Source organism: Macaca nemestrina, chromosome 7 (assembly GCF_043159975.1).
Source record: "Macaca nemestrina isolate mMacNem1 chromosome 7, mMacNem.hap1, whole genome shotgun sequence".
In the NCBI taxonomy this organism is placed as follows: Eukaryota; Metazoa; Chordata; class Mammalia; order Primates; family Cercopithecidae; genus Macaca; species Macaca nemestrina.
In genome coordinates, this window is record NC_092131.1 from 32,460,647 (window position 1) to 32,468,254 (window position 7,608).

General features: G+C 49.1%; 1 protein-coding gene across 5 annotated transcripts in view; it reads right to left on the bottom strand.

The window, feature by feature from the left end:
- LOC105495775 (Jun dimerization protein 2) overlaps positions 1 to 7,608 on the bottom strand; it is a 42,609-nt gene that overhangs the window by 33,060 nt on the left and 1,941 nt on the right. Inside the window, exons 1-2 of one of the 5 annotated variants that reach the window (XM_011765512.3) lie at positions 991 to 7,576; positions 442 to 535 (exon numbers count right to left, since the gene is read on the bottom strand). The exons of 3 other annotated variants lie outside the window; for them this stretch is intronic. The gene's annotated coding sequence lies outside the window, so the exon portion shown is untranslated. Of the gene's footprint in view, positions 1 to 441; positions 7,577 to 7,608 lie in introns of those variants that run through there. One more of the 5 variants, XM_071099820.1, reaches the window with a different exon arrangement.

The window sequence follows — 7,608 nt, forward strand, 5'->3', positions numbered from 1 at the left end:
GCATGGTGCCTCCCCTCCAATCACACATCCTATTCTGCATACTTGTTAAGACACCGTGAATAGGAGATGAAGCAAAGCTAAGTTAAAGGTGAGTATGTGTGATATCTATGAGGAAGGGACTGAGGCAAAGCAGGTGGAATTAATTAGCATGTGCTTTCCGTGTGAAACCCAGTACCAGAAAACTCCTCCATGCCCTCATGCCTTCCCCCCGCCTTTTTTTTTTTTTTTTTTGCCCAGGCTGGAGTGCAGTGGCGCGATCTCGGCTCACTGCAACCTCCGCCTCCCAGGTTCAAGCAATTCTCCTGCCTCAGCCTCCCAAGTAGCTGAAATTACAGGCACGTGCCACCACACCCAGCTAATTTTTGTATTTTTAGTAGAAACAGGATTTCCTCATGTTAGCCAGGCTGGTCTTGAACTCCTGGCCTCAAGTGATCTACCCACCTCAGCCTCCCAAGGTGCTGGGATCATAGGCGTGAGCCACCACACCTGGCTACCTCCATGGTCTCTTCATTCTCAGAGCAAACACATATTCCAGCTGTGCCAGACCAAAAAGGTGTACGAGGGAAGACAGATTCAGACATGGAAGAAGGATGTAAATTAGACAGGTCAACACCAAGGGAATTCTTCCCTTTACTGGGGGAAGCTCATGGGGAAGAAACGGTCATTTCAAGGCACAGATGGCAGTGAAGAAAGCTGGTCTGCCAATAAAGCCAGTCCCTTGAAGGGCTCCTCCTACCCACCCATCCATCCAGTTACTGACCACCTACTATGAGCCAGCAGGCCCTAGGAATATGGAGGTCAGATGTGCAGTCTTAGCTTTGGAGCAGCCTTATAAGTAGCATGTTAGTACGAAACTGCTCTTAGATTCTAGTCCTGGAAAGGAAATCATTTCTCCCTCTTCTCACCTTTCTGCCTAGGGCCATAAAATCAAAATCCTCACTGGCTTAGCACTCCTGAGGGAAAATCTTTGGCCTATCCTTCCATCTTTACCTGTCTCTTCCCATGGAGAGAGATGTATTTGGCAGAAGAGGGAAGATCTGATGTCCATCGGACAAGGCTTCTCTGCTGGGCAGTTAATCTACTCAGATGGCCACACAGTTCTTGGGCTCTCTGTCTCCTGCAGGAGTGGCCTTGGAGGGTGACCCTTGACAACCACCTGTCCCCATTCCACTTCCCAGGTCTAGATCATTCCAGAGAGGGGCATTCATGAACCTGTTTTGGCCACAAGTGCAAGTCATATTCTCCATCTCCATTTCACTTTCGAAGGTGAAATTTGGTTCCCTGTCCAAGTCCAGAGTCTATTTCCCAATAAGTTCTATTTCTCTAAGAGGAAAAGTATGTGAGTAATTTGTATCCTCAAGCACAAAGGTTTCCACTGGCCATCCCTTTGTCTAAAGCAAGGTGTCTAAAGCAAGGTGCCTGGGAATGGGAAGTGGACCTGCCGTTTCATCCTCAGTATGCCTGCTGCATCGGTCATAAAGCCTCTGCCCATAGCTCCCTGGCTTGCCCCAGAGTTTTTCTTTGGTATCCTCAGGCTCCTCTATCTGTGCTCTATCTACTGTACTTCCCACATCTGGTCCTCTTAGCACACCTTCCCACTCACATCCTTTCTCTACTTCCTTCACCCAGTGTCCCTGGGCCATCGGAAAAAGGTGTGAGACTCAATCACATTGAATTACAGTCTTAGAGCTGAAGGAGGCCCTGTGCTCATCTAAACCACATCCTCATTTTGACAGGAGGAAACTAAAGCTCAGAGAGGCTAAATGGCCTCCCCAAGGTCACACAGCTGCAGAGGATTGGAGCCACGGCTCGACTCCTGGTCCCAGGGTTTTAGACCAAAGCTTTCTCACTCTGCCTTTTTTGTTTCCCTTCCTGGGGTCCAATAGGTAATGATGCCTTCAGCAGAAGGAATGACTTTCTCATGATGGGCTTTCAGACACCAGCCCATAGTAGAGGGTCACTGTCGTGCACAGAGGACCCTCCACCCCCCCATGGAGATCCAGGTTTAGGAAGTTCCCTGAATAACTCCATGGTAGCCTGTGTGGCAGCCCAGACATAGAAATAGCCCCTGAGACCTCTTGCATGTGGGTGTTCAATGTCCTCTGATCCCCCAAACTCTGAACTGGACTGGAGCCTAGTGCAGTAAGAGAGCCTTCTCTCAGACCTCTGGAATGGAACCTGCAATGCAGAGAGGGCCGCAGCCTGCCACGTAGGAGGCTGCTCCGGGGCACTGTAGATGAGCTACATGTCTCCCCTGGCCTCCTCTAAGGAGAACAGGGAAGGAGCCAGCAGGAAGACCTATTCCTTGTAGCAAAACTGTGCCGGGAACAAACCATGTGGCCATGTGGCCAGCAGCGCGGTGATTCCAGGTGGTAAGCAGCAGTCACGGCTGGTTGTCGCCCAGGTGACCCCAGTGCTTAGCATCATTTCTGGCGCAGAAAAGGTCATCAATAATACTTGTTGAAGTAAGAACTAAGTAAATAAATGAATGAACAAATGACAGCAAATTCACAGCAGAGCAAAATTCAGCAAATGGGGTAAGAATCCGTCTCTGGAAGCTTAGATGCTCATTATCAGGCTGTAATTTCACCTCCAAGTTATTCATTCCCACAGTAGACCCCAAGAAAAACACGCCAGAGGCTTCTGTGTATTTCCCTGCCTAAACCTTCCATCTCTGGGAGATGGAAGCCAGACCCCATTCTGTTCCGGGAATGATAGGCTGTTTGCAACTTCTGTTTATTCTCACACAGATGGTAGAAATGAGACACTAACAAATGATCCCAAAATATAACGAATTTTCTGCTACTGTGGAACCCCCTGAAGGGGCGGCCACCCTCTGGGAGCGGGGCCCCCTAAATTTTGCCATTCCTGTTCCCCTGTGAATCCATCCCAGTGACAAGCCTCACCCGGGAGACGAGGCACTAGTCTTTCCTTTGTAGAAGCAAAAGTCCCCTATCTTTCCGCCCCCTATAAAAGAGCCCCCTAACTGCTCAGATACAAACCACAAAGCCCTCAGCCATGCCATTCCTAGGAGACAACCACAGCAGCTGACATTCACCAGCCGGAAGTCATCCTAAACATCTCTGGTAGGGGGGCACAGAAGATGGAGGAGCTGAGCAGCTGCCTTTCATAATTGGATCCTCATTAACTGCAAAGAGCTGGCTGACGATCTAAGGCAGAAAGGCAACTTTAGTGATTTGAAAAATAAAACAATTTGATGTGATTTAAGGATCTATAAAAAGGGGGAGGGGGGCAGTGGAGGTGGCAGCGGCAAGGAACCAATAACATCCAGAAGGGACTTACCCACTTCAAGGAAGACTTAGGAAGGATGACAAGAGGTGAAATCATCTCCCACACTGGTTGTTCCATACGGAAACAATTTAGTAGGAAAAGAAGAACTACGCACTAAAAGCTTCAGGAGAAGAACCCAGAGTTTTTTCCCTTCAGGGCCCAGGAGGTCTGAAAGGCAGATAAACATCCTCGGTGTCTCCATGAGTAACTAGGGGGCATAAATAAGGAGCAAGCTCTATACATTGGCAGAACACCAACAGTGGGAAATGGGGCTTGTGCCTCAAAATATAGGCCTGGAATCCAAGAAGACTTTGGCAATGCGGGACACTGACCAGGAATAAGTTGGAAGTCAGCCAGTGAAGGAAAGCTGGGTGAAGCACACATCCAAGATGGCGACTGACTAGCAAGGCATGAATCAGATAGATGAGGTTCAGAAGGTCACAGTAGACCCTAAGCTGTTGTTGATCCTAAGATTATGATGCAGCTCCCCAAAAGCCAGCTTGAAGAAAATGGGGACCAGATGGATCTAAGAGGAAAGAACTTGGAAAAAAAAAAAAGGTCTGATAGCTGTACTCTCTACTCTTCCTCAGTGGCCTGTGGGCACACAGTTAGGGCACTGCCTTGTACAAGCAGAAGAAAAGCCACAAAACATTTCAAGTCTAGGAAATAGAGCCTCCTGGGAGATACTAATATGAAGTATCATTTCAGCCAAAAGAAAAGCTAAAGGTAACTTATTAAGCTTTTTCCTCTGGTTTTCTTCTCTCATTTTTTTGTATGTAAATCTGTAAGATATTAGGTTAATGGCAAAAACCGTGATTACTTTTGCACAAACCTAACGCCTTAAATCTTTTTTTTTTTTTTGAGACAGAGTTTCATTCTTGTTGCCCAGGCTGGAGTGCAATGGCATGATCTCGGCTCACCACAACCTCCACCTCTCGGGTTCAAGTGATTCTCCTGCCTCAGCCTCAAGTAGCTAGGATTACAGGCTTGCACCACCATGCCTGGCTAATTTTTTAGTAGAGACGGGGGTTTCTCCATGTTGGTCAGGCTGGTCTTGAACTCCCAACCTCAGGTGATCTGCCCGCCTCGGCCTCCCAAAGTGCTGGGATTACAGGCGTGAGCCACCATGCCCGGTCCTTAAATCTTTTTTAATGGAAGTGTCTATAAATAAATAACAGTCTTGTTTTATGAGTCAAATTTATAAGGGCCATTCTTGTTAGAAAGTGCCCCAAAATCAGCATTTTCATCCAGAATGGCAAAGACAGGTAAATAAAAAGAGGTTAAGAGAAACTTAGTATCTGCATCATGAACTTTCTGTCCATAGAAACAAAGGTTTCAAGGAGGCTATAAAACTCCTGGGCCTCTTTGAGAAGGTAAGCTCCCCTCCAGGCCAGCAGCTGGCTTGGGCTGCCATGAGGAATAAGAATGGGTATGCACGTGGGTGCAGATGGCCTAAGGCTCAAGGCTTGGTGCTAAGAGAACGTGGAGGTGAGAGTGATAAGTCAAGGAGGGAGGGAGTTTACAGTTGAGGGCAGGGCATGGGCAATGGCGATTGAGACTCAACAAGAGAAGTGGGAGATCTTGGGAGCTAAAGCCTGGGAAGATTCCCAGGAGTGAGCAAGATGCAGAGGGCAGGAGTCCACAGAGAAGGTTAGAAAAGTGCCAGGCCAGTGGTCATGGCGCATAGTACCTGCTACCATTAATCTTGGAGAATCAACCACAAAGCCTCTTCTTGGAGCTAAGGAGTCACCCAGGATGACCTCTCTCTTGGAATCTGAATGACGTAGGTCACGCAGCTTCCAAAAGTCAAGGAGATCCAGAAGGTGAGAAGCAAGATGATGCGGGGAGGGCTCCAAGACTGAGAGTGCAGGCGAGCAGCAAAAGACTCTCTTCAGATGGCTGTCCCCAGCTCTGCAGGCCAAGAAGAAGGTGGGGTTAAGAGTGGCGGTTTGGGAGCCAGATCACCTGAGTGTGAATCCTAGATCTGTCCCTTACTGGCTGTGTGCCCTTGGGCAAGTTCCCTAACCTCTCTGTGCCTCTCTTTCCTCAGCTGTAAAGTAAGAATAACAATGTTATTTGCCCCGTATAACTGTCAAGAGGATTAAATTAGTTAATACTTGGAAAGTACCTGGAACAGTGCCTGCACATAGTAAGTGTGAAGTCAGTGTGGCCACCAGGGCCTTCCTTCCTGGAGGGGCACCAGTGCCAGATGACCCCTCAGGGTCCCTTCTGGACTAGTCTCTCTTTCCTGCAGCCATGAAGAGGATTTTCCCCAGAGGATTCTCTGCTCTCCCACTTTCCAGCTCTAAATCCCAAGGGGGCAGGACCATCTTGCATCCTGGCAGTTGACTGAAGAACAGAAACAAAGGGTGCCAGGTCAGGGCTGGGTAGAAGGTGCAGAAATGGGGCCCAGCACCTGCCCTTGGCCTCGGTTTCCTCTAAGGTCTCCTCCACCCTGCAGGCCAGAACACGGCTGCACAGACACTGGCAACAAGGTGCCATCAAGAACTAGTTTCCATTCCTGCCCCGAGGCAGACAGCCAGCATCTCCTGTGCCGTTTAATCTACTCCATCCCTGCACTGCTTCCTAAGAAGACAAGGAGGGGTAGCTGGGTTCAAGGGAAGCCACTGAACACTGGCAGCTGTGATTCCTGCACAGCCATCCCAGCCATAGGAGAACCTGGAACCAACCCCCAGGAAACTCCTGGTTTTCCCTGGAGACCAGAGAAATGCTTCCAGGGCCTTGCCTATAACACAGCTTTGTGCTCTGCCTAATGTAGGTGCTCAGTAAATACATATGAAGTTATCTCTGCCAGGAATCTTTAACCCAGGCAGCAAGAGGAAGCTGGGAGCGTACAGCTACTGGACGAGCTTTCTATTCCCCCTTCGGCTTCACGCCAGTTCTGGTCCTTGGTGGCTAGCAGGGGTTAACAGTACCACACCTAACACAGACACACACACAAGGTGTGATAACCGCCCTGGTCTCTTTTTTAAAAATGCCATTGGCCAGCTGAAGCTTTGCAAATGGAGCTCCGCAACCAAATCCCGTGGGCTGCAGCAAGAAAATAGACTAAAAAACAACAACAACTAAGAATGGTGGGCTCTGGCCAGGCCTCCCACAGCCAGCAATACGCAAAGAAACACAGGCTGAAAATTCCAAGACTGGGTCACTAAGGCATTTGTCTCTGCTGAGTTTCGAGAGGCCAAACCACACACACACACACACAAGAACGCGTGTGCACACACATGCACACGCACACACACATACACAGGCACATGGAGCTTGGCAGTCCCTAAGTTCCAGAGTTGGTAATACAAGCCACGGAACCGACTGCCAAGACAAGCAACAGAACGAGCCAGGCCCGGTTTCATTGGCCACCATACACTGCATATGGCCCGGGATGCAGCCAAAACAGTGTTCTCACCCTCCTCAAAGGCATAGGAGACCCTCTGTTTTCAAACACACCTCCACAGAGCCTTAATTAAAGGAAAATGGAAAAATAATGTGCCTGCTGCCCTCCCCTGCCTATATAGGTATGCACACACACATACCCATACACACTCACTCCATTTTTCTCTTCCTCCCATTTCGGTTTCAAACATAATTCATTCGCATGGAAAAAAAGCAAACTGCATCCTGCAGCAGAAAGGCAGAAAAGAATGTTGCTTGCCCTCAACCCTGGCTCTGATTGCTCAAGTTGAGCTGGGGCTGAATGAATACAGAGCAGGCCAGCCTAGAGTCGGCATTGGCCCCTTTCTTTCCAGAGGGGAGATGGAAACAGACACTCGAGAGAGACAGCCCATTGCAACACCAGTAGCCCCACTACAAACGAGGCCCAGAGAGCCCATTCCTGCCAGGGATTCTGCAGGTTGGAAAAGCTGCCCACACATCCTGCAAACAGGTAGGGAGATGACAACAAACCCAGGCAGTCAGGAGGAGCATTCCCTGGTAATAGCTGCAAAAGTTAGGCAGTGGGTGAGTGGGGAGACCCTTATCCAAACCCTTTCTATGGGGCATTATCACCACCTTGCAACACATCTCCTTGAAGGTGACTGCAGCCAACCTAGGAGAAAAGCCGGAGGTCTACACACCCATGACTCCCTGCAGTCCTTCAAATCGCACAGCACCCAGCTCTTCAGGAAGATTCTGGAGCTGCCTGCAGCTCTGAACCAAAGCCAAAGTAGAAGGGAACAGAAGAGTCTTTGAGAAATCCATCCTCCCTGCTCTAAACAAGGCAAAACCTTAACCACCCAGAGGTATGAGAATAGATTTTGCTTCTCTGCCTGGATCCTCACGTTTATATAAAATCAGAGCCAT